This window comes from Culex pipiens, chromosome 3 (assembly GCF_016801865.2).
Source record: "Culex pipiens pallens isolate TS chromosome 3, TS_CPP_V2, whole genome shotgun sequence".
Lineage (NCBI taxonomy): Eukaryota > Metazoa > Arthropoda > Insecta > Diptera > Culicidae > Culex > Culex pipiens.
Genome location: NC_068939.1, coordinates 70,047,033 through 70,074,472, shown reverse-complemented (window position 1 = coordinate 70,074,472; position 27,440 = coordinate 70,047,033). Strand labels below are relative to the sequence as shown.

The 27,440-nt window shown below is 37.0% G+C and overlaps 1 protein-coding gene and 1 long non-coding RNA gene across 7 annotated transcripts in view; one reads left to right on the top strand and one right to left on the bottom strand.

Moving 5' to 3' along the window:
* LOC120419966 (protein grainyhead) overlaps positions 1–27,440 on the bottom strand; it is a 441,413-nt gene that overhangs the window by 372,848 nt on the left and 41,125 nt on the right. The gene's annotated exons all lie outside the window — the stretch shown is intronic.
* LOC120414115 (uncharacterized) lies at positions 17,575–17,919 on the top strand. The gene is made up of 3 exons (XR_005605031.2): positions 17,575–17,686; positions 17,742–17,812; positions 17,870–17,919. It is a non-coding gene; the product is annotated as an uncharacterized LOC120414115 (long non-coding RNA).

Below are 27,440 nucleotides of genomic sequence, written 5' to 3'. Positions count from 1 at the left end.
TTCATTAGCAAACTCGTCAAAACAAACAAAATTATGTTTTGAAAACGTTTCCAACAAACTTTCATTAATTGAGAAACTAACTTGTAAAACCATCTGACACTCCAAATCTGAAAAAAAAACAAAAACGCAGATCCAATGCAAACAACCGCTTGACTAGTGGAGTTTCTCCCAAAACCAACAGAACAATCTACTGTTTTATTTTAACACGAGCTACTACCGTCGAAAAAAAACAGACGTCAGAGAAACAAAACGCTGATCCAGTGTATAAAAAAACCGCTGAACCAGCAAAAAAACCTACTGGATCCGCGCATAGTCTCCCAAAATCAGCAGAAAAATCTCCTGATCGATTTTGGAATCCGGTAACTCCTTTTAAACCAGTAAAACTATTCGCTGATTGTAGCGAAACCGATCCCCCAAACAGTGAATGTTTTCACTAAACCAGTAAATTTTTCTACTGGTTTGATCAAATTTGACTGAATTCCAAACCAGCGAAAAAAAACTTGCGATTCCAGGTATTTTTTCTGCAGACTTTTTTTTGCTAGTTTTAGCGAACTTTATCGCGTTTTGGCGATGTAGTTAAAATTAAAAAAAAAATGGATTGTACCACACCTCCTCATGAAAAAGAAAAAATGCCACATAGGTTGATTTGTGAATCGTGGACCGGTTCGGATGCCGACGGATTTTCCGACGACATAATTCCGGGTTGGTACGAAATTCCAACGAAAAATCTATTCTATCGATACAAAGACCCCCAAAACGGTGTTATACCCACTCCAGAATGTTTATTTAGCAATTCTATGGAAATATATTGACATTTAGCTAAATTGATAGTTTGCAAAATTAAGTTTAGATAAGTTTTATAGAAAATTTCCAGAGTTATATAAACTTTTATTTTAAGTATTTAGTAATCTTTATATTTAATCCAAATAATTTTATTAATCAGTCAAGGATGCCTATTTGGAGTAGGGAGACCAGGGCTGAGCTGTAGGTTAGTCGAGGTTAGTCGTCGACTAACTAGTTCTTTAACAAAAATGTCGCCCTCCTTAAACCATTTGGCGCCCTCAGCAGGGCCCAAGAGAAACCTTGCATTTTGCAAATTTGCCAAGTTGCCGATTTGTGCTGCGCCTTCTTGAAAAAGATAAAGCGCCCCCTCAGGGCGCTCAAAATGCCATTTTTGCAAATTAAAAAAAAAGAGCCCAAGGGAGATCAGGGCTGAGCTGTAGGTTAGTCGAGGTTAGTCGTCGACTAACTAGTTCTTTAACAAAAATGTCGCCCTCCTTAAACAGTTTGGCGCCCTTAGCAGGGCCCAAGAGAAACTTCGCATTTTTCAAATTTGCTAAGTTGCCAAGTTGCGCCGCGAAACGCTACCGCGTTTGTTTTGAATCAACCAGCAGTGCTCTTCAACGTGTTCCGTTTTGATGATTCTTTCCTTTTTCTAGATGCTGCTACGTTGCTGTTCGCTCTGTTCACACTGCTCGTTTTATGCATCGCTAGCATACAATGACCGGTGTTTAGGTATATCAGGGTCTGATCTGTGTTTGAAATATACATTTTTGTTCGCTGCGATGATTTTAGTTATTGCGGCTGGAGTGGCTACTTTTTGCCAAATCATTCAAAAACTTACCTTTAGTAGGGGTAAAATCGGGTCAAAATGTTTGTTTTATTGGAATTTGCAATTCCTCAGTCTTTTCAATGAAACTTAATTATGTTGAAAGGGTTGAGTTGGAGACATCTTAAAAACGTTTGCTGAAATTGTCACATTCCATGTGGAGTACGTTTTTCACCGAAAATTTTCAATTCAATTCAGTTTTTATTCAGTAGATAATCAATTTACAATGTGTTAAGCATAATAGAGTTTTGGAGGTCCTTTCAGCTATGTGTTGATATAATTTGTCTAGTGACACAATAGTTCATTACTAAAGGGCTAATCATAGGTAGGAAAAAGTTCTAAAAAAAAAACCTACACAATTGATTTTCACCGAAAATGATTTTTCAAAAAATCAACCTTTTAATATACCCTTTGAAAGAGTAACACTGCTGAGTTACTTGTTTTGATCGTTCGTATTAGAGCATTAATTTAGTTTAAATTTTTAAACTTTTCATCAAATTCCATCATATTTTTGGAAAATGTTGGTAAACTATGTAAGATCAATCCTTCGCTTTTTCGCTGTCATTTAAATTGTTTTTGTTCGGTAGAAGTAATGAGAAGTCAATGAGAAGTAACGAGAAGTGACGGTACCGTAATGTTAACTTGATACAATTTTCAGTTAGAAAAATGTTGATTTAAAATCAAACATGTTTGTATGAAAATGGATTACCTTTCCGAATAGGGGATTCATACTCGTACTGTTGCTGTATAACTGTTGCAGTTTGTCAATAATCAAACAACATTTTATGATTAGTGCAGGGACCTAGTTCGGACGAAGTCGGGTTTCGCGGAGGATTATTAAAGGATAAAGGACAAAAGGATAACATTTATGAGTCGTTTTGAAACTCACTTTTTCATTGCTAACGCTAAGCATAGTACTAGGTTTCTGTCAAACTTTAAATTGTTTACATGTTTCATCACAAAATGTGCGTAGTGCCCAAGGGGGGTAAATACTTTTTTTACAAACTGTATTTTCAAAAACAAAAGAATAAATTGCCTTTAAAAAATGTATATCAACAGAAATTTGTGAAAAGATAAGAAAAAATACGCCTTTTCCAACAATTTGTATGACGAGTCACATGGAGCACGATCATTTTTATTAGAATCTAGAGCATCTTGTAGGATTTGTTAAGTATAACAAATCGTAATAATTCTTGAAAAAAAAAAACGGATCGTTATCACAAGATAGCACATAATCGACGATTTATGATTGCTAAAAATCTCAAAATACTTAATGCAACGAGTTTTTTTAACTCGATCAACTCTGCACAAAGCACCCAGCGTAGCTGCCAACTCGGTAATTGATTAATCTGATACCTTTCGCCCACTCAGTGTTGCCCGGTTCCCGTAACCTTTTTTTTCTTTTTCTCAGCCCTCAAAATGCCCTTTCACAACAGTGTGGTGGCTCTTGAGATGCACATTTTTGGAACCGTTTAATTTCGGAAAACAATAACAGCCACAGGAGCCCGTCCCGTGGTGGACTCAAAGCCTTATCTGAGGGGCCAACCAGAGGTCCGAGGTGCACCGGTACTTTGCCGGCGAGATGCCGTGCTCCTTTGTTTCAATAAGTTCTGCAACGCGCGTCCCGGCTTTCCCCCGAGGGCTCGAAATCCGAAAGCCATAAAGAAGTTGTTCTCTGTAAAGTCGCATTTTGTTTTTTGAATGAGGATTTTTGATTCAATGATCAGAAATCACTCAATCGCAAAACGTTCTGGAAACACTGAATTTATGCAATGCTTGAGGCAATACTAGGACTACGTCGGTCGGACTTTGACATTCTGCGTTCGTTCGTTCACACACAAACGAATGAGCGCGATGCTCGAGTTACTCACACATTCATTTGACTCTCTCCAGAGATACATTGGCGAAGAGCACGTTCGTTTGACATTCCATCAAAATTCCGATCATCTTCCCCCTGACTGCATTCACATGATTGCTGTCACCACGCTCGAAAAAGAAAGAGAGCGATTTAGGGAGAAGAAACAGAGAGAGAGAGAGCATAACTTCGTGTGCGTTGCTCGGTCAAATTTCGCCATCAGTGTGATAACCGATCAGAGAGTACAGGAGAGCAGAATATAGAAATAAAGAGAGTTGTAAGGAATCTCTCAACAGAGTTCTGTTTCAATATTTTGATGGAACTCTTTTGAAAAAATTGTTAAGAAGTGGTAAAATACAATAAAGAAAAACACTCCTTAACTCCCAAAATATCAATAATAAATAATCGTTTTTTCATGAATATCGCTGTTCATTGTGTTACGATCATTAGTGACAGCACTTTATGCGGCTGCTTACGATTTATTTGCCAATAACGTCATGCTTTGAAATCCTGGACGCTCCGAAACTCGGACACCTAATTTAGTTTTATCAATTATTTGGATATGAGTTCGCATAACAAATGTCACAAGTATGTTAATTAATGAATTCTAACATCAACATTCATTTCAAATTTGTTTGGACGCTCTAGTAAATGCCAAGAAAAAATAATAAAATAAAAATATAAGTTTACCAAAAATGTGAAAAATTTCAATTAAATATTTCATAGGCGTCCGAAGGACCGGGAACGCATAGCAGAAATTAATGGTTTTAATTTCTATAAGTTTTAGCAAATTTTTACATGAAATATCGATTGTTTTGATGTTAACAGCTTATGAATGAGAGGGCCTCGTGGCGCGGTGGTTAGCGGCTTCGGCTGCCGATCCCTAAGTTGCTATGGGGCGCCGGTTCGATTCCCGCCTTATCCTGCTGGCCTTCTATCGGATTGGGAAGTAAAACGTCGGTCCATTTGCGTAAAAGAGGTTTTGGGTGACTCACCCCACATAACCTTCGGACGCCTAGAAATGAGCAGAAACTTGCAACAGAGCCCACAAAAGACCCAGGGGTCGTTAAAGTGGATTGCTTTGCTTTTTTTAGCTTATGAATGCCATCCACATTTCAGTCCAAATTTGAGCGATTATCAGTGTCTGGGATTCGAAGCACAACAAGTCACTTTAATCTTAAAATTCTGATGAAAAATGGTTAGAAAATACATACTTTGCATGCATTATCTAAAAATGTACTGTTAATACTACATCCTGATGATATTTCTACATTTCCAACTTATTACATTATTTTTTGCCTGCTATAACAAAACCGATATGCTCCTAAGTGTCTGGATTTCAAATCATGACGTGATGTTGCAAAAACAATTGTAATGCCCGAAATCTCATATCCCAACATTGCCATTCTTTCCGGCGCGAAATTCTCAGCAAAACGAAGTACCTGTCTCTATCTCGTGCTTACGCAATCCCGTGTGACTCTCTTTTCCTCACTCATTCCCGCATTCCCTCAAAAGAGCGGAGCCACAAAGTAAAATTTACAAACCCAATTCCCCTCTAACTTTCTTCAATTTCTGTTTTCTGAACAAACGAAAGAACCTTCGGCGAGTGTGCGTAAATGAGCAAAACAGAATGAGTGCTGAAAGAGAATGCTCTTGAGATAAAAGAAGAGATCTCAAAAGCTGTATTGACGCTCGCTATACACTAGGGTGCCCAGAATATGGGACTTTTTTTCAAAACCTCGCTCCACAAGCTGAATATTGTTCCTTGACCTATTTTAGGACTCTGGGCCAAATATGAGCAAAATCGGTTATCGTTTACCCATTGATACTCGGAGGTGAAGTTTGTATGGGAAAAATCGAAAAAATGTATGGAAAACCCAAGTTTGTTACGGTTTGGTCTGCACGGTGCGCTACTTGCATCCAAATATTCCCAAAAGTGAGATTCTTATTGAAAATTTAATGCTCTACAACTTTGTAGAACATACCAAAACTGTAAAACTCGACCCTGAAAAGTTATTAGCGATTTAAAAAAGTCATTTTTGTATGAAAAACATTTTTTTCACCAACTTTAGGCTCGGGTATCAATGGGTTAATCTCATCCAATTTCGCTTAAAATTTACACTTATGCTTAAAATAACCCAAAAAATCGTTTTCCGCTTGTGGAGCAGAGGGTCATTTTTTCTGGGCACCCTACTATACACTCTGATATTTTGGTGCTGGAATCATCAAATGATAGTTTTTTTCTATCACTCATTTACAACACTGCTATTCGTTCTTTCATCTCATTGACGATGTTGACGTGCAAGCGAGAAAAGAGGCTCCTTTTCTGTTCAGTATCTCTGTGAGACTTTGTCAGTGAGTGCCAAGTGAAACTCTTATAGTAAATATACTTGCATTGCTGATCTTCAAAATTGTACAGCCTTTTTAGTCAAAAGTGAGATCAATAATTTATAAAGAATATCTCATTGAGTTAATTCTCTTTCAATTTTCTCTCTTCGTGAGTGCTCGGTGAAACCAAACAAAAATTGTTCAAACAAACAAACATTGTTCAACTTTACAGAGACATTTTCTCTCAAAAGGATGAGGAAGAAGTTGGATGAAAACTGCTTCGAGGGTACACAAGATTACATCACCCATTATGTGCATCATGTGTGCAGAAGGAGAGAGAGAGTACTTTTATGCTGGTTGAGAATTTTTTCGCGGCGGCTTTGGGGGGCGGCAGTTGGAGGAGGTTGCGGGATAAATTGAATGGTCACTTTGGGGGCCACAGGATCCGTTCGAGCGCCAAAATCAGCTCTTCTTTAGAGGGAAGACGAAGGGGTAGTGGGAAACGGGTGGCATTGTAATCAATTTTTCTTTGTATACAAAACCGAGGGCGCAACGAGGAGTAATGACTTAATGGCTTTCCTTTGAAGTTTCTCTTGTTGGTATTCCATATTTTTTCCCCCGTTGGTCATAATTTTGTGAACTTTTGGATCAGTTTTGGGCTGGAATGCAAGCCTTCTTGCATACAATACGGCTCAAAATGTGTGCTGTTAACTGATGCGGAAAGAATTTGGCACAACTGTTTTTGGGTCTGGGGTCTGAGGTTAGTCTGAGAAGTGACTCATTTCTCACATGAACCATTTGACAACATCACATATTGATTCCAAATTTTTCCATAAAGTCTAAAACAACCTTCTTCTAAATCATTCATATAACGAAAACTTTACACCTCTCAAAGTATGCAAAACTGACACATCTTCTTCCTGCTTGGGCTCGCATAATTCGCTTGATTCTTCCATTTATTTTATTCTGAAATCCAAAACTCGAAAATTTATTGACCGATACCGAATCGCACCGCACAGCAGATTCTTAACCAAGTGCCGTCATTAGCATCCAAATTCTGCTGATTTTGTTGTATTAATTCAGTCTCGCACGTTGACGTCAAGCCCACAAAAATCTCCGGTCACCAAGCAGATACGCGGTGGGACCACATCATCCCACGTTTACAGCTTCCCCCTCCCCTTTCCTTTCTTATAGTCGATATAAAATATTTTATTATGTTTCAAAATCAGCTCCCCATCGTCGTCGTCTCCGTCCAAAAAGCTTCGAAGAAGAGCTCTAATACCTTATTAGCAATTTAAATTTAGTGACCCCCTTACACGAAACGGGGTTTGAGGAGGGGGGGGGGGGACCACCAGTTGGTGACACAAAAGTCCCCGTGCCATGAAAACAAGAGCTCCGATTTCGAAAAATGTCAAAAGTAACAAATTTGGCGGCGAAGATGGCCCCCGACCAGAAACAGGTTCTTCTTCACGTTTGTGTGGTGTAAAATATTCCAAACTTTTCGGAATGACCGCACATGCAAAGTGGCCCAACTAGTTTGTTTCATCACTTGGGGCCCGGAGGAACCAGATTTTTGAGCTGTGACCAAAATGCGTACTTCCTCAAAACTACTTTTGCTTTCCGTGGCCGAGTTTGGGCATTTCGCGGACAATGCCGGCGCACGATTGACGGTCTTTGGATTTGGAGCATACAATGTCGGCTGCCGGTTCTCACCTTGAAATTAGTGGCTGATTTTGGGCTCTGTTTTGGAGCAAAGTTACTCGAACGTAACGAATCTACTATGTCTTTGGCTTGAACCAGGGTAGGAAGAGGGTATGCGAAACTTCTTAAAATATTTTGAAAAGTTTTGGGCTAATCTAACAAAAACTAATTGTAAGTAATGAAATTCTCAAAAACAAACTTTTTTATCGTGTTTTTTTCGGTGAAAAATACGTTTTTTCGGAATTCTGAGTACGCCATTACATTGGACGTCTAATTTTACATAAAAATCCCTTTGACATCAAATTTCTATCTCATTATCGCTTCAGGCTGCAAATTATTGAAAAACACCTCTTTTTCGCATGTTCAAAAATGAAAGGGGTCGTACCGCCCCTCCGTCACTAGATACCAAAAACCGGACGGACCTTGGAATAGAAGAGGGGTCGGGGCAACTTTTCCCGATTTCGTGTGAGTTGGTAAAGAATTACCCATAGCATTAATAAAAAAATTAAAAAATGTTTATGAAAAAAAATTCGTGAATTTTGCATGCTGGATAATTTGAGATAATTACAATAGTTATCCGAAGTTTGTATTTTATTCTACCAAAAATTGAATTTATTTAGAATTGAATTTGTCTTGGAGAAAAAGTTTTATTTGCAATATATTATTTGTTATTTTTCCTAATTTCAGTTAACTTTACTGGAAGAAACAAACAGTACAAGATATTCTTTATAATTTTAAACAAATAATTACTTTAAAACATTATTTGCTTTTATTCACCTTAAAAAAAGTCGTCTGACTGCTAATGGTATTCTAAATATTTTTGAATATTTTTCCCTTCTCAGAGGGCAAAACTATTTTTTTTAATGAACAAAAAGATAGATGATTAGAAATTTAAAATACTTGAGGAATCCATTTAAAACTGTGCAAGACAGATTTTTCAAACAGTCATCTTTTTATTTCAAATCATTGGAACATTGTTATAATTTCTTGGAAAATTTTGATCATTGGTCTTGAACATTTTTTGTGGCTAACTGACATGAAACTTATTAATTTGCAAACTTTAGATTTGGCGCATAAGTTTAATCATGCCTTAAGTTTTAGTAAATATTGCTCGTTTTGTTCTAGAGGTCGTATCGAGATGCTCCGATTTGGATGAAACTTTAAGCGTTTGTTTGTCTATACATGAGATGAACTCAAGCCTAATATGAGCCCTCTACAACAAAGGGAAGTGGGGCAAAACGGGAATTGCAGTTTGAGGTCCAAAAATCATAATAAATCTTAAAATTGCTCGCATTTCCGTAAAACTTAATTAATTCAAACTCTCTTAGATGCATCCGAAAGGTCTTTTGGAGCACTTTTAAATGTACCATAGACATCCAGGATTGGTTTAACTTTTTCTCATAGCTTCGCAAATTACTGTTAAAAACTAACTTAATCCACCTATGTGGTTGATGCCTTCCTCATTTTTAATATAAGTGGTTTGCTAGCTATTTTTTTTAGATCCAGAAAAATAAGAACACAGATATAACTTAAGTGGTCATAACTCAAGACATGGTTGCCAGATCTTAAATGTTAAGTGCTCGTTGGAAAGGTCTCTCGATTACCTAACCAACGATGGGTCGGATGATGGATCCGGACATCGTTTACATACATTTAAGTGAGATCCGGCTTCAAAAAAGTACATAAATATCACTTAAGTGGTCATAACTCGAGACAGGGTTGCCAGATCTTCAATGTTGTGGACTCGTTGGAAAGGTCTCTCGATTACCTAACCAACGATTGGTCGAATGATGGATCCGGACATCGTTTACATACATTTAAGTGAGATCCGGCTTCGAAAAAGTACATAAATATCACTTAAGTGGTCATAAATCGAGACAGGGTTGCCAGATCTTCAATGTTGTGGACTCGTTGGAAAGGTCTTTCAATTGCCTAACCAACGATGGGTCGAATGATGGATCCGGACATCGATTACATACATTTAAGTGAGATTCGGCTTCGAAAAAGTACATAAATATCACTTAAGTGGTCATAACTCGAGACAAGGTTGCCAGATCTTCAATTTTGTGGACTCGTTGGAAAGGTCTCTCGATTACCTAACCAACGATGGGTCGGATGATGGACCCGGACATCGTTTACATACATTTAAGTGAGATCCGGCTTCAAAAAAGTACATAAATATCACTTAAGTGGTCATAACTCGAGACAGGGTTGCCAGATCTTCAATGTTGTGGACTCGTTGGAAAGTTCTCTCGATTACCTAACCAACGATGGGTCGGATGATGGATCCGGACATCGTTTACATACATTTAAGTGAGATCCGGCTTCAAAAAAGTACATAAATATCACTTAAGTGGTCATAACTCGAGACAGGGTTGCCAGATCTTCAATGTTGTGGACTTGTTGGAAAGGTTCCTCGATTACCTAACCAACGATGGGTCGGATGATGGATCCGGACATCGTTTACATGCATATAAATGAGATCCGGATATATGTGAAAACACATTTTTATATATAACTTTTGAACTACTTATCGGATCTTCAAACAATTCAATAGTGCAGTATGGGGCACCAAAACAAATCGAATGCAACTTGTTTGACTCAAATCGGATCAGCCAATGCCGAGAAAACTTGGCAAGAATTTTGAGCACCAAAGGGAATACGCACACACATACGCACACACACACAGACATTTGTTCAGTTTTCGATTCTGAGTCGATAGGTATGCATGAATATAGGTCTACGAGCTGTTTTTCAAAAGTTCATTTTTCGAGCAGGATTATAGCCTTACCTCTGTGAGGAAGGCAAAATTGATTTTTTTTTCAAAAAATTTAATAACTTTTTGCAACAGCCTCCAATAACCATCCTCCCATTGGTCGAAAGTAAGGTAATTTTAATGACTATAAGCCTATGGAATTAACTTTTTGGCAAATCGCAGTTTTTCTCATAGTTTTTCGATTTTTCTATAACAAACATTTTACAACGTTAATTTTTGCCCTGTAGGCCTCCATAGTGGCACATGTTGGTCTCAATTTTGTCATATTCGGAATCCTCGGAAAATTTCACGTTAGTTTGAAGCATTGTAGTTGTAAATTTGATTTGAGTCCGTTTTGCCTCACTTCTCTTTGTCGTAGAGGGCTCATATTTGGCATGAGTTCATCTCATGTATAGACAAACAAACGCTTAAAGTTTCATCCAAATCGGAGCACCACGATACGACCTGTTACACATTGGTGAAAAACTCGCTCTTAAGCTTCTGTTTTTCGCGCAAAATAATTTTTTTGAGCATTTTAACTGAAATTAAATGAAAATTAAATTTAAAAAGTACATAAGGCCATTACAAAAAGTGTTTGTTCTGCAAAGTTCATTTGACCGAAAGAAACACCAAAATTGTATCACACAACAAAATATACCCTCACTTTAGGTGAACAACTCTTCGTACAATATGGTATACGACGTTTAATTACCAAGCCGTTGTAGAGCGGGAGAGAATGAAAAAAAAAACGCTAAAAACGTTCGAGTGAAGGACGAAAGTGGCGAGCAAAACATGAGAAGCTTAATAAAAAAGATGTGCAATGGAGTTCATCGAGCGCAAATAGCCGTGAACTTGGCCACAAATGGCTAGATTTTGATGTCCGGCGTGGCGTGGTTTATGATCGTGGGGACGACTGACTTTGGGTAATGTACCGTCCAAAAGGAACAATCACGCGGAATGAGTTGTGGTTGGTTGGGTTTGAAGCTGACACATTTTGATTATTTAAAACTAATATGTAAAAGTAAATTCAGCAGTAACAGAAATGTTCAACTTCATTCCGAATTTCATCAAGTAATTTGTTTACAAACCTACTGGAATGTTAAATGACTCTCCATTGAAATCAAAAACAATTACCTTGCCAAAAAATAAAGGATGCACCTCTAGAGTGGCGTCTTCCGGGCACAGTTCAGTTAAGCCAGTGTTGCCAGCAGCGAGGTGTCGAAAAGCGAAAAATTCCCAACTCATCACTTTGCGTGAACATGTCGTGATTTTTTCGACGCGTCATTCACCAGATACCTGTAAAAGGCTCCCCAAAAAGGGAAGAGACACCGCTGGAGGATGCGGCGGCGGGGTCAATCCGAATGAATGAATTTGAATACGATTCTTTGATTGGAGGTTTCACAGCCTCAGCAAAGGATGATGTGGAGATGATGATGACTGGCGAGGAATATTTATTGTTGTTTTCGATGGAATGACCGGGCGCAGAGTGTGTCCGCGCGAGTGTTATTGAAAAAGTGTATTGTGCACGATCGTAAAAAAAAGCTGGACGGATGGATCGACAAACTTGACGGGCAGAGTTCATATGGGAAATAAGTTCAAGGGGAATTCTGTGTGAAAAATATGAAATTTTATGAAGTGTTCGATTGGCAAAAGTCATCGCGCAGCTTAACATTTTGAAAGATATTGTCTGTAACTGTTGATTTTTCGTCCTAATATTTGTGTACTTTTATATGCAGAGCGAGTTGTGGCGCTATAACCACGGCAAATAGTGTCCAGGGCATTCGTGGAAATACAATGTCCCATCCCAGAGGGTCCCGGAGTACCAAACCTTCTTAGCATGGTGCTCCCAACGAATACAACCAAAAATCTCGGAGCGTATGGTGGTGTGTCCCCACGCTTCTTCCTCCCCTGTCGATTCAGAATTGTGTTGTTGTTCGAACACTCAGTGCTCAAACTCAACCCAATTACGAGTCATCTCTGCGATACGGCTTTACGCAGTAGGCCTGGCCGCTTTAACGCTTGTGATGTTTCAATGCATTTCAATGCAATGGCGCACTACAAATGTTAATAAATGACAAGAAGAGTGCTAGGCGTCATCTAACCTAAGGCACTCTCCAGGATCCCTTCGAAAGATTGGCTGCGCTAGGGTCTGATTAGATTAGATTAGATTAGAATATTTGTGTACTTTTATATGCCGGGTCTCACTTATCTGTATGTCAACTAAGTCCGGATCCATCATCCGACCTACATTGGAAATCTTTTCGAAAAACCTTCCAAACGGTTTTAAATGATTGAAGATCTGGCAATCCTCACTCATATTAAGACCACTTAAATGATATTGATATACTTTTTGAGGACGTGTTTCCAAGAATTGATAAATCAGATCAAAAATTTTCCGAATACCTTGTTTTCTTTCCGAAATACCCGTAACCCTTTTCGTTAGAAGTTAGGAAAGTAACAATCATATAAATGTTGTTTATCTGACAATACTTTGTCAAACAATCTTTTTGAAGTTATTTAGAATAGTGCCCTACACGTTGAGATACTTTTTCCTTGTTTAGATATAAAAAAATGAAAATAAATAAACATTATGATTTTTTTCCTTTACTTCACCTAAAGTTAAAGAACGAGGGGATAGTCCGCACGAAAAAAAACGTGAGGAAAGTATAGTCCTCTTAGGTGTTCATTCGTTCATTGGAACAGTTCATCCTATGAGTGGCTTATATGGACAAATGACCGCCACTTAGTCACCGAACCATGGTGGCCCATACGGCAAAGGCACGGTTCAATATGCCGAAGGTCTTGGGTTCGAGTCTCGGTACCGGTACTTTTTTTTTTTTTTTTTGATAGATGAACTTTTTCTGAAGATGAACCTATGAGTAAAGTACTCTCGGTAATTTCGGGATTTATCCTCTCAGTCCGCACACAGTACCATTTTACTACCGAATCGTGCTCTTTATTCTCTCGTATCGACGTCGTCGTGCTATCTTGTCGCACCCGCCATTTTGACGTTCCGAGAAAAACGCGTTTTAATGTTTGACCTTGAATATTCAAAAACGAGAGCACGCAATGTAAACAATAACAATCACGTTTTGTTTGGCTCACCATTCTGTGCATTGTCCCAAAGTTTGGTTGAAGTTGGTTGCTGGAGTCCCGAGTTATAATTACAAATGTTTACGGCAGTCTAGCTTGTACGTGCGACAAACGCATCCTGACTTTCCTGGCCTGAAATCCTTTTGGCCTTTTGTCGCACTTACATCAATTTTCATGGAGTGACAAGATAGCACGACAAGATTGAAACTACTTTCATATGTAAAGAGACAAAAATGCACGGAGTTTTTTCGGTTCTTGTTGAATATCTCAGGATTGAAATCGAATTTTGGGGATCTGTGAAGGTCAAAAGGTGAGGCATTGTGAGCTGCACAAAATGGCGTTCTTAACTCAATTTGGCCCAAAATGCACGTACGACAAGTTAGCACGATGGCGACGGTATGCCGATGCTCAGTTCTGGGTGTTGTACATTTATTACCAATCTGTGGTCCCAGAATTCAAAATTTGCTTAAAAAGTCTTTATTTGATATATGAGCAATTCTCGCTGAAACCGTCCCACTAGATGCACATGTTCTCAAATCGTTACGGCAATGTTCTCATTCGATTCAGCGCACCAAAAAACCATTAAAACAACCTTCGAACCAATGAAAATGTCAGCCGTTAGCCACCTGTAATAAAAAACTTGTTTTGAACTATGGATTTTTTCGAAAAAATGCCCTAATTTGGAGAAATGATATCTCCCAAAATACATTACCAAACACCAAAAAGTTATATATCGTTGGAAAGGTAATCGCGAGGGCTTTCTATCGCACTTTGAAAAACATTTCAAAAATATTTTTTTCAAGGGTAATTTTAAGGGTTTTTGAGAAACTTACTCTTAATTTTGAATTTGGACCGGGTTCGCAACCACTTATCATTTCGCAACCATTTTCATTCGAAAGATTGGAAAATTTTGCATAAAATCAACTTGAGAAAAGTAGTGTAATGAAATAGTTTTCGTATAGTTATTAACGGATGAAAGAAATTGGTAAAATTTCAGTTAAAAATAACGAATGCTCAGACTTCAGAAATGAGCCTAATTTACAGTCAAAACAAAGCAGGATTGTAATTGAGCCGAATGTACAGTCATCTAAGGCAAATCTGGACATATAGGATGAATAGGGACAGCTATTTCAACTATGCTTTCACTCATCAGATCATATTTTTAAATTGTTTATGTAAAAACATACATAAACAAACAAGTTTCTAAATTTTATGCTTTTAAGTACTCTGAAAACTAATGTCCTTACTAAGACTGTAGTCTCGATTCGCCACATTTCACTGAAGTAAATTTTATGTACAGAATTTGTTTTGGGAAGGTCAGCTTTATTTGTATAACCTCAATCGTGCACAAAAAAGTGCAAAGTTGAAAACAATATTTTTCGATCAAGTTAAAATTTTGTGGGGCTGATACCATAAAAACAAGCAAAATACTCGATTCTCGTCCAAATCGGACTACGCCCTTTTATTAGACACAAGTCAATTTACGATAAATTTATCTTAATTTGATAATTCAAACTACCCCTAATTGAAAACTGAATGAAAAATTAACTAAAATTAAAACAAACAAAAAAGTGAAAAATCCCTTTACCCCACACACGGGGCAAAGCTACACACTTTTTAGGGTAATTGCCTTCTCAACATAAAAGCGATTTGAGGTAAATCCTAGTACTACGTTTTGAAGGCAAGTGATAAGGATACCATTTGGTATATACAACGAATCAAAAATATTTTATGGTTATCGGTGACAGAATGATTGTCACTAGGTGCGTACCTTTGCCCCGCTCTTCTCTATTCTATGTAAAAAATGGGATTCATTAAACTTTAAATTTAATTACTCTCAATATGAAAACCAAGTATAAAATTTTCATTTGCGCAACATAAAAACATTGAAAAAAGTTTAAACTGAAAAACAGACTACACCTATTGATTCTACGTCTTATTATATTTCTAGTGAGTTCTGACTCGACATTGTACGGCTTGCGGTTTCAGAGATATCGCAGTTTGTCAATGAAAGTTTTTAACATTGTTTGTAAAAAAGCGAAACTTTAGGGTGGTGTCAAATAAAAGGGCGTAGTCCGATTTGGACGAGAATCGAGTTTTTTGCTTGTTTTTATGGTATCAGCCCCACAAAATTTTAACTTGATCGAAAAGTATTGTTTTCAACTTTGCACTTTTTTGTGCACGATTGAGGTTATACAAATAAAGCTGACATTCCCAAAACAAATTCTGTACATAAAATTTACTTCAGTGAAATGTGGCGAATCGAGACTACAGTCTAAGTAAGGACATTAGTTTTCAGAGTACTTAAAAGCATTAAATTCAGAAACTTGTTTGTTTATGTATGTTTTTACATAAACAATTTAAAAATATGATCTGATGAGTGAAAGCATAGTTGAAATAGCTGTCCCTATTCATCCTATATGTCCAGATTTGCCTTAGATGACTGTACATTCGGCTCAATTACAATCCTGCTTTGTTTTGACTGTAAATTAGGCTCATTTCTGAAGTCTGAGCATTCGTTATTTTTAACTGAAATTTTACCAATTTCTTTCATCCGTTAATAACTATACGAAAACTATTTCATTACACTACTTTTCTCAAGTTGATTTTATGCAAAATTTTCCAATCTTTCGAATGAAAATGGTTGCGAAATGATAAGTGGTTGCGAACCCGGTCCAAATTCAAAATTAAGAGTAAGTTTCTCAAAAACCCTTAAAATTACCCTTGAAAAAAATATTTTTGAAATGTTTTTCAAAGTGCGATAGAAAGCCCTCACGATTACCTTTCCAACGATATATAACTTTTTGGTGTTTGGTAATGTATTTTGGGAGATATCATTTCTCCAAATTAGGGCATTTTTTCGAAAAAATCCATAGTTCAAAACAAGTTTTTTATTACAGGTGGCTAACGGCTGACATTTTCATTGGTTCGAAGGTTGTTCTAATGGTTTTTTGGTGCGCTGAATCGAATGAGAATATTGCCGTAACGATTTGAGAACATGTGCATCTAGTGGGACGGTTTCAGCGAGAATTGCTCATATAAAAAACATGAGTAACCATTAAAGAATGAATTATGAATAGTTCACAGTCGATAATACTAGCCTTTTCAATGAAAATTTCAATAATGCAAAATACAACAAAAAAAGATTTAAATATCAATGAAGTTATGATGTTTTTTCTCTACAAAATTAAAAAAAAATATAGGGGAAACTCTCGTTTGTTTGGCAGGTTCAGAACTCAACCGTATTTTCGTCTAATTCTCACAGATTCAATGAATTCTCACAATATATACAATTTTTCAGGTAAAAGTTTTGATAAAAACTTGCTTGCTGGTATGCCAACATTTGGTCACGATGGACAAACATGCCGTTCCCTTACATAAATACTAAACAATGTATTCTTAATAGTTTCAAACGATTAAACTTGTTTTTTCAAGGAATTTTCAAGGAAAATTTCAATAGGGCTCGATTTAAATTTCAACATAAAACGACAAAAGGCATACCAAATAACCAATTCTGTTCACATTTTATTTTTTCATGCAGAAAAAAGATCTATACTTTGTAATTGACCAATTATTAATTGATTACCAATAATAAAAAAATCTATATAAAATAAACAAAAACATCAAGTGTCCACTGGTTCTCTGATTCGGATAATTCAGAACGAGTTCCCGTTGGCCACTTGGCAATACCGTAGTAACAGTTCAATAGGGCGAATCTGCGTGAGTAAACAAGCAGTCTATCCCCCTCTTACTTGACGTGAACTGTCACTTGAGCGAAAGGGATAGACTGCTTGTTTACAAACGCAGATTCGCCCTATTGAAATGTTACTACGGAATATTTCTAATTATAATCTCAAATAAATTCTGAATTTTTAATATTTTAATAATTTTTTTTAAATCAGAATATGTTTTTTGAAAACTTCTGATTCTGAATTAATTCTGATTTGTCTAGAAATCTAGAAAATTTATTTATTAAAATATGCTTTAAAAAATGAACAAAAAAAATCAAGTCTCCACTGATTCCCTGATCCGAAACATTCAGGACGGGTTTCCGTTGGCCGCTTGGCAACATTTCTAATTCTGATTTCATAAAATTGCGATTTTATCCAAACTGTTAGCACCGCAGTCCGGATTAGGCGCGCCAGACTGTAGCAGCAGCCCTGCCGAAAACTGATGAGCTGCGTTTGGCGAGTTCCTGCGGCCGCGCGACGACTACTGGCTCGACGAATAGAAGAAAACACAAAAAATCTACTTGCTGCTTTGTAAAGACATGCTCGAGAAGACTTTGTTTAAAACTTTAATTATCCAGCTGATTTTCTTAAACTATATTTTTGATTTTGTACTTGTAAGTACTCGCTACTATAATCCTGTTCAATTTATCTTAATTAGCTTCTATTTAGGCTGGGAAAAGGAGAGTTTGTAAGAGTTTGAACTTGTTCGGATTGAACGGAATAGGAGATAAACCATTAATGTGAGTGGAGAAAATGCTTATTCTAAACTTAAACCTAATAAATGAATTCTTTCGTAGTTTTGAGCTGCACCAACAACAATTTGAGTCTGCTTCAAGAACCGGTTTCAATCTCGTCCGAACACCAAACATTTAAAAAATTTCAGTAATTAAATCATATTTTTATTAAATTAAAAAAAATTACCAGTCAGAACAGGATCTCGTTGGCCACTTGGCAACATTTTTAATTCTTCAAATAAATTTCAAATAAATTAAGATTTTTCTAGAAATCAAGAAAGTTTATTAAATAAAATATGCTTTATAAAATAAACAAAAAAAAATCAAGTGTCCTCTGGTTCCCTGATCCGGATCATTCATAACGGGTTCCCGATGGCCACTTGGCCAAATTTCGGATTCTTATTTAGAATTAATTCAGATTACTTCCAAGAATTTTAAAATTTCACAAAAAATGCTTTATAAAACATACAAATAAAAAATCAAGTGTCAACTGGTTCCCTTATCCGGAACATTAAAAACGGGTTCCCGTTGGCCACTTGGACACATTTCTGATTTTGATTTTGAATCAATTCAGATTTTTTTTCCAGATGCATTGAAAATGTCTTAATAAAAACTGCTTCATAAAATTAATAAAAAAAAATAAAATTTCCCTGATCCGGAACATTCAGGGCAGGTTCCCGTTTGCCACTTGGTCATGTTTTGGTGGTTATATGAATATGAAGTAGCAGAGAATGCTTCAACAACACTTTTGTTTTTATATGTCTGACACATTTGAATTGTGAAAATATTGCTTGATTTTATTTTTAGTTTCCTGATCCGGATTGACCGGAACCAATTCTCAATGGCCACGTTTTCAATGTAACACCTTCAAACATGCTGGGACCAACATTTTTTTAGTTTGTATGAATTGTTTCATGCTACAGGGTGTTCACTTAACACTATGAGCAAAAAACTTCACAATTTTGAAGTTTCTGCACAGTTTTGGCCAATATTCCAATTCAAATTTTTTTCAAAATCAAAATAAAGTGTCATTGTTCTTAGAAAAAATAACTTTTTCGCTTTGTGAAGTAAAATCAGCAATTTAAACAAAATTTAAGTACCCAATTCAGTCAATTTGTTTTGCCACATTCACATATTATGAAAATTTGGTTTATGTACAATTTGACGGTGAAATATTACCGCGTTTATGATGCTAAATTAACTTAATTTAAGTTGAAAAAGCAGAATAACCGTCAATTGGGATACAAATTAAAGCAAATTTTATGACCAATCACTCCCCTGCTCACGGTTTAAGTAATATTACATATTTTCTCCGGTAGAGTGAACATTTTTCTTATTTATAATATGTGCTCATTATCAGATGTAATGTAATATAATGTAATGTAATGTATGGCTTCCGAAGTCTACAAGTGTCCAATTCTTCTAAATTTTGTGTCAAAAGTTTTCGCTGAACCCAGCACTGCCCTTTGAACACAAAGCCCTGCTTTCATTCCGATCCTCAATTTCACAGTTCACTCGAGAATTCCTCCTTCTGTTTTTCATAATTGCACTCGAAACCGCGCCAAAAAATGATCATCTCTCCACACTGACTGGCCGCGGCAAAGGATGTGTAAAGAACTCCTTAAAAAAAAGCGCTGAAGGAGCAAAAAATTACTCATAATTACCACAAACCATGCTCGAGCCGACTCGCCAACATGAATTCTCAAAATTGCCCGCAACCCAAATCTTTTCGACAAGAAGGAGAAAAGTCAGAAAAAAACAGAACATCATGATCACCTTCCAAAACAAGACAAGCCTTTTTTTCTTGTGAGTGTGTGTGCGCGAGCTAAGCTGGTCGTAGTAGGCTTCAAATTCCAGTCAAACCGCCTGCTGATTTTGAACTTTTTTTTCTTGTGTGCCTCGTGACCTGTTCGTAGCACACCCATACAAGCAGCCACAGTTTTGGGGCACGTTCGCAGATTTGAACAGCTCTTACCTCTGCTAGGTCGAGAGGTGGCCCCCCAGAAATTAGTTCTGGTTTCCGGCCGCGAGACCCCAAAACACGCAGCTCGTAATAACAATAATAATAGCCAACATTTACGAAAACCTAGAGCAAAGCACGGGTGGGAAAAGAAAAAAAAAGCTCCAAGTGGCTTCGATTTGTCTGTTATTGTGTTTTGCGTTAAAAAGGCCTCTTTTGCGGCGCTCTTTTCTTGTCAAACTAACGGTGGGATGTGTGATTGGAGTTTTGGGACGTCAAAAAGTGGCACTTTCAATTTTTCGGTGCCTAATTACACGCCGTATTGTTGTGGAGATCTCTTCGGCGGCACATGCGACCTTTTGCGCCCGGTGTCGTCGTGTGTCACCAGAAAATGGCCTCCTGAATGTCGTGCGAAACGGTAATTAGACCTTCGTTGATCGACGATGACGACGATGGCGATGGGCGTTATTATTGTATTAGTCGCGTTACGAAACACGTTGGGAAAATTGGAACGTGATTGTTGTAATTGGGAGTTCCCGTGATATGCCAGGAAAGTTTTTCGAAATGACTTGTATGTGCGTCAATATTTCAACAAACTGCCTTCCTGCTTCACGTGGCTAAACTCACAACTGAGTGCAATATTGACACTCTTCATATGAAGAGTTCCGATAAACCAGACTATTCCGACCCAGCTGCAATTTTATGGGAATTCGAGTAAGATGCATTTTGACACTCTGATTGCACGTCTACTGTTGTCATTTTTTGATTAATACTTGGAATTCTGGGAACCAAACAGCCTTTCTGAACGTTTATGCGAGGCAAAATTTTGTCATAGTTTTGTAAAGTCAGTCAAATACTTTCGAGATCAACCCAGCAAAACTATTTTCATAAATCGAGTTAGGCTACCCACAGAGTGCAATGAAGTGCATGGCAATTGCCGTTGCAATAACTGCACCGCTCCAGCGGCCCATCGTCGACTCGACGGTCGTCACGCTGGATTACCTTGGGCACATCCTTTGCAAATAAATCGTAACAGGAGACCTTCGTGCCGAAGCCGGGTCCGACGACGACCGTTTCTTTATCCAATCTAACTGATCTCCGTGTCGAGGTGCGATGTTTTATCCTTGTCCCTCCCCGCTCCTCCGAATGCTCCCCTTGGTCAATCTCATGATCCTCAAACGTACGTTCGAGTACGTGGGTACCGTGCTCCGTACGAACCGACCGACCGACGAATGATTTATCCGCGGTTCAATTGCTCGGTTCTTGGTAGAGAATCCATGCACGCTTGCAGGGTCGGATTTAGTGTCCAGAATTGAGACTATTCTGAGAGTCTGAACTCGCCTACAGTTCGACCCTGTCGGTGGAAACTCTGCGTGTGATCCGAAGCGGGGTCGTCGATGGCAAGCCGATATGAAAGTGCTGCGCGATCCGGATACGATCTCTGCGCTGTGTGTAATATGCACTGGAGGGTTCCAGAGCGCAGGGGCTGCTGCTCATCGGTCAGAACATCGCGCACTGTAGGGTCTACCGTTGAGTGGGGGTACTTTCATGATTCAAATAAAATTTGAAGATTCGACCGTGAAGACTCTAATATGAGATGCAAAGTCACCCCACCCAACAACAAGAAAGAATTGTGTCATGAGAGTCCAATCCAACATTAGCGTTTGATTTCGTCCCGAACCAATGCCAGAGGTCCTCTCCGCGAATGCACGAATGTGGTGCGGATTTCGTGAAATTATTATCGCCATGGTCCAACCTCGAAGAATACATGTTGAGGTATGCAAATGAGCATCAACAACACATTTCGGTTGCATACATGCGGCAGCGGAGGTTGGTTCGCTGTTTCGTGGAGTGAAATGAATGGGAGCTATCCAATTTCAAGGCGAAATGACTGGGACCATTCTTCGTAGGAGTTGATAAATTGGGTGCAAATTTGTGATAATAATAAGGCTTTGGAATCAAAATTCTGCCGTTTTTTTGAATAATTTTCGAAACTCAATGCTTTGAACCTGCAAATCTTTAGATCTTCAAATCTTCAAATCTTCAGATCTTCAAATCTTCAGATCTTCAAATCTTCAAATCTTCAAATCTTCAAATCTTCAAATCTTCAAATCTTCAAATCTTCAAATCTTCAAATCTTCAAATCTTCAAATCTTCAAATCATCAAATCTTCAAATCTTCAAATCTTTAAATCTTCAAATCTTCAAATCTTCAAATCTTCAAATCTTCAAATCTTCAAACCGTCAAATCTTCAAATTTTTTAAATCTTCAAATCTTCAATCCTTCAAATCTTCAATCCTTCAAATCTTCAAATCTTCAAATCTTCAAATCTTCAAATCTTCAAATCTTCAAATCTTCAAATCTTCAAATCTTCAAATCTTCAAATCTTCAAATCTTCAAATCTTCAAATCTTCAAATCTTCAAATCTTTAAATCTCCAAATCTTCAAATTTTCAAATTTTCAGATTTTCAAATTTTCAAATTTTCAAATCTTCAAATCTCAAATCAAAGAATCTTCAATTCTTCTAATATTCAAATTGAGGCTGTGGATTTAAAGTCGGAGTAGAAGTTCAGAGTTGTCAACATCTTAGGAATCGGAATCTGAGAAGCTGAACTTTCAATACCTAGAGTCAGATTGAGCTTCGGTGATAGTTAATTACACAACTCAACATTTTTTAAGTCGATGTCAGTAAACGGTTCAGTTTTGTCAAGGCATGATAGATTTTGGCTCTCTGAACACGCTCCAGTTGACTGAGTATAATTTTGATAGTTTCCTGGCCGATAAAAAAAATTTAAATTTCGGGTATAATGGAATCTTAAGCGACCACGCGCATCCACATTTATCTATGAAGATAGCAAAAATAAGTGGGTGCGCATGCTTGCTTAAGATGATTCCATAGTATTTATATTCATATTTAAAATTTTATTCATTGACTGGGAAATCACTAAAATTCAATTCTGTCGATTGCAGCGTATTCAGGGAGCCCAAATGTATAATACCTTGACGTAAAGCTTTTATTGAAATCAACTTTAAAATCGTCGAGTTGTCTTATCAGCAACTTTGTGAGTTATTGTTGAAGTCGAAGACGGTAAAGTTAGGTCTTTTTCAAAAGCTGGAGTTAAAATCGCTAAATTTAAAAAAAAATTGGATGGTAGAGTTAAGGCTTTGAAGGGCATCATTCTCGATCAGCCATTTGGCGGCCATATTTGTTTTAGAAAAACATTCAAATCTTGATTCAGAATGTTTCAATCAAAAAATTGTTTTCTTTGTGTTGTTTGTAGAAGCATTTTACATACAGTGATTAATTTTTCAAGCATCATTGACAGTCATTGCCACAAGAGTGAAATACACCATTTACGGCCATAAGGATGGTGCAAAATCTAAACCAGAGATATTTTTATTTGAAAAATATAGAGTTTGGAAAAAAAATCTTAATATAGGTAGCCAAAATAAATTTCAATAATCAGTTTTAGATAAATTGCACCGTTTTCAAGTTTTTTTTTCGGGTTCTTTTACCACAATAAGGTTGGGAAAAATAGCCTGCGGTTTCGCTGCCTTTTCCTTAGTAAGATCGCCATCATCATTTCCCGTGCTCCTAATCCTTATTCCTCTCCCGGTGAATGGTGAGATCGGAGCGACTTTCATGGTGGTACTTGTCCTGTACTGGTAGAATTGGTTTTAATTCCCTCTAATCAATTTCTAAGCAACCTGGGCTGGACAATTATCAAACATACATGACAAAATCCAGTCAGCAACCCGCTTAAATCACCATCTCCGTCCGAATGCAAATGAATTGCACCGTTTTCAAGTTCTTTTTTTTCATTTAAATGTTAATTTTTTATTTTTATTTACTGTTTTTTTTTTATGTTTGAAAATATTTTTTTTAAATTAAAAGGCACTTGAAAATATTTTAAAGACAAAGAGAATTTTCTAAAATAATTTTAAAACATTTTAAAGTTACCAAAACAAGTTTTAAGTTTTTATTGAAAATAGTAGTAATTCCGCAAATTTTTTTTTTTTTTTTAAACTGATTCACTAATTTCAAGCCAGGTTTTCGAGATTTGAAAAAAGGATAACAAAATCCCTAATCATCATTACAGTTATCACCAAAAAATTGCAAGATATCAATGAATTTATGAATTTATTGTTTCCTAAGCTTTTACGTTTTGTACAAATCTGCGTTCGAAAAATAAATTTATAGAATCTTTGAAAAATTTTAATTTGATTTCAAATATATAAATAACAATCTATCTATATACCTATATATAAATCTCGACGGTTTTGTTCGAACGCGAATCAGTTCAATACGGAGCGTCGGATAGAGTTGCTTTTTGTTGCGTTGAGTTCGTATAAGCCCAAGGTAGGTTCTTACGCTAACTAATTGACACTCAGGAACCGATTCTGGAGCATCGGCAAAGTGTATGGAGAAAGTTACGTAAAAACATATTTTGATCACAGGAGGCTGAATAAGCAAAAAAATCAAAAAAACGTCAACAAACGAAAAAAGGCAGAACGAAGTTTGTCGGGTAAGGCTTGTATATTATAAACAGTTTTGAATCGATTTTACTTTTCAATGAAAATTTACCATTTTTTCTGAATGATCTTTATCGTAACCTAGTAGTTTGCCAAAGACATGATCAGAAAATTCCTACTCAAGATTCTTAATTTCGAATATTCCCATGCAAATTTTCTAAGACCAGCCCGCAAAATTATTAGAGCCTTGTATGCAAAAACGTATGTTACAAAATGGCTATTTTTTGATACATGCATGGAAAAAGTTTCATTCAGGTTTAAAAAAAACGGAAAAATTATGAATAAAAGTTTGCAAAAAACGTAGCCATATGATATTTTATTTCAGATTTTTTCATTGATTCATGTGTGTCAAACAGCCAATATTGTCTTCTGAATCATAGACACCGCGGGAAAATTTGAATGGTTGTTTAGGCCGATGCAAATATTTAAAAAAGTTTTTGTCCCTCGGCACTGGCCGAGGTCAAGGGGGGGGGGGGACAAAAAAATAAAAAAAATTAAAAATTTAAATAACAAGCCATAGTTTTCACATTTAAATGAAAAAAGTGTTTTAAAATGCATTTTACACTAGTTCAGTTGTTTTGCAATCATTAGTTTTCAAAAAATCTAAGATCTGACAAAAACAAAAATTGTATCGAAAAAAACGATTTTGCATCAAAAATTTTCAAAAAATCTTAAGATTTTTTAATAAAACCAAACATGCTAAAAATGATTTTAAACGCAGGAGAATGTATTTTAATTTGATTTCAGCTGGTTGCACTTGAATTTTCATTGAAATTTTGAAGTTTATTGTAAAAATATTTTTTTTGCCCCCTGATTTTTCGGGCCAATTTTGAAGGGGGGTGACAAAAACTTATAAAAATATTTGTACCAGCCTTATTACCTCTTTTTTGAGTATTTTTTCTTAAATAATGTGGAAAAATGGTGAAACAGTGTAAAATAATTGAAATTCCTATGAAAATTTTTTACCAGTTGCAGATTAAATTTTGTTCCAAACAAAATTTGTCACGATTCAGATGTACTAATACCATCATTTTTTGTCTGTGTGGATTCAATTCAAATGAATGAATTTGAATATGATTTTGTGATTGGAAAATTCACATCTTCCATTCTTCAGAAATTTTAATCTTCAGATATTTAAATTCAGTCAAATCTTTACATCTAGAAATTTTTCAAACTATCAAATCAAACTAGCTTTAGATTTCTAAATTTTGGTTTTTAAGCTCTATTTTCGATTCCAGATAATCTTCATTGATTTCATGTTGTCATACTAGAGCCAGCATCCTCTGCTGAATCATAGACGATACTCATCTAAAAAAAATACTAAAACGTCCATCCAAAAACAACCACTTGAATCACGCGCCGATCCTCGATGGCCAGCGTAGGATAAGAGCTTAAAACAACAATAAAAACACGAGCTTTAAGACGGTACAACCACCACCACCAGCAGCACCTCACCTGCTGTGCCCAAAGTCACACGCAAACATTGAAAAACAACGAAAAATTATGATCAACAAAATTTTATGATCCCGACTGAGTTTGCCTCGTACTGATATTGGTGTGGCTGCGAGATTTTTTTTTTGTTTTTGAATCATTTCAATTTTTCCCATCTCTCTCTTTCTATCACGCGTTCGACTCTTTGATGATTCTCTCCCTTTCCCCCACCACATTTGGAGGCTTAAGCGTTGTTTATCTTTTGTATATTTTTTGTCTTCTCCTCTCGGGTTGATAAGTGGTCATGTTTCGAACGTCTTCCACCCGTTTGATGGTAAGGGTGTTGACCGAGGGGTGCGACGAAGCACGATAGAGTGTGAGGCACCACAAAACAATCAATCGTTTCGAATGAATAAATCTTCGGAAAGGATTTTGCCGCGGGGCCCCGCGTCATGACGCAATTCTCTCAGGTGTGTGCCATAAAAAGTATCAAACTGTGTGTGTGAGTATATGTGTGAGGAAGATTTGCCAATTTTCGATGATTCGTTTAGGGAGCGTGGGAGTGATGGAGAAGGACAACAGGTCAAAACGACAAAAAAAAAAATGCTAAAATCTTTTAGGTACAGAATTTAATCAGAAGTTGAAAAATCCTTAAATAAACGTTTCGAAAATAAAATGTTTCCATACTTTCTAGATTTACACCAACAAAGATGGCCAAGCGAGTAAATCTACCAAAATTTACTAGAAGATTGGTGTAAAATGCGAGAGAATAATTCTCTCAAACCACATCAACGTGAATGTTCTTTAAATAACTCGTTATTTCGGACCTTGGTGGCCAAACTTGTACAGGCACAGATTTGATATGTCAAAGATCGCTGGTTCGATTCCTGTTATCGATTTTTGTTTATGTGTGAACCTTTGGAAATCATGCTCACGATCTTCTCGTGATTTATTCTCTCAATCCCAGCACTTTTTCCTCTTGGATGGGTGAATCATTGATGAGGAAGTAGTCTTGAATGTGAGAGAGTAATCATTTTTCTAAGATTCACAAAGTCATGGAAGTTTACGATTTCTAAATTATGAAGCTTTCAAACTTAAAGACTTGAAGTTATTCAACAACCCTTGCACCAAAATCATCCCAAAATCACTATCATTCACCGGCGACGAAGTCAGAGCCCCCGGGAACAAAGCGCCCCGAAAACGGCATTATGTTCACTTGACCCCAAACCTGACCATCTCATTAGTAAACTAGACAACCCCCCGAACGTCCCGGATGACAAATGATGCCTCTCTTCAGCAACAACAAATGTTCGACCTCTCCTCGTCGGGCTAAGCTATTCAAATGTCCGCCAAAAATGGAGGGTTTCGTTGATGGCCGCGGCGAATGTGGCCCCTACGAGCTCCCAAAACAAGACAATTACCCATCATTTGAGCGATTGAGAGAGCCCGTGGTCCAATGGATTAGTTCGGCTAAATTTCCGTGTGCCCGGGGGAGTGCCGACCCGACAATGTAGGTACATCTGGCGGGTTGGAAGGAGTTTGGAGTATTGATTCGGAATGAAAGGGGTTTGTTAGATAACATGTGTAGCTTGTTGAACGGTTTTGTGTGGAAACAAGAACAATGAGTCTTCTCATGTAACCTAAGACAACGTTGAAACATCCACATATTCTGCAGGATGCCCTTTTCTCAAAATGTGCTTTTTTTCCATT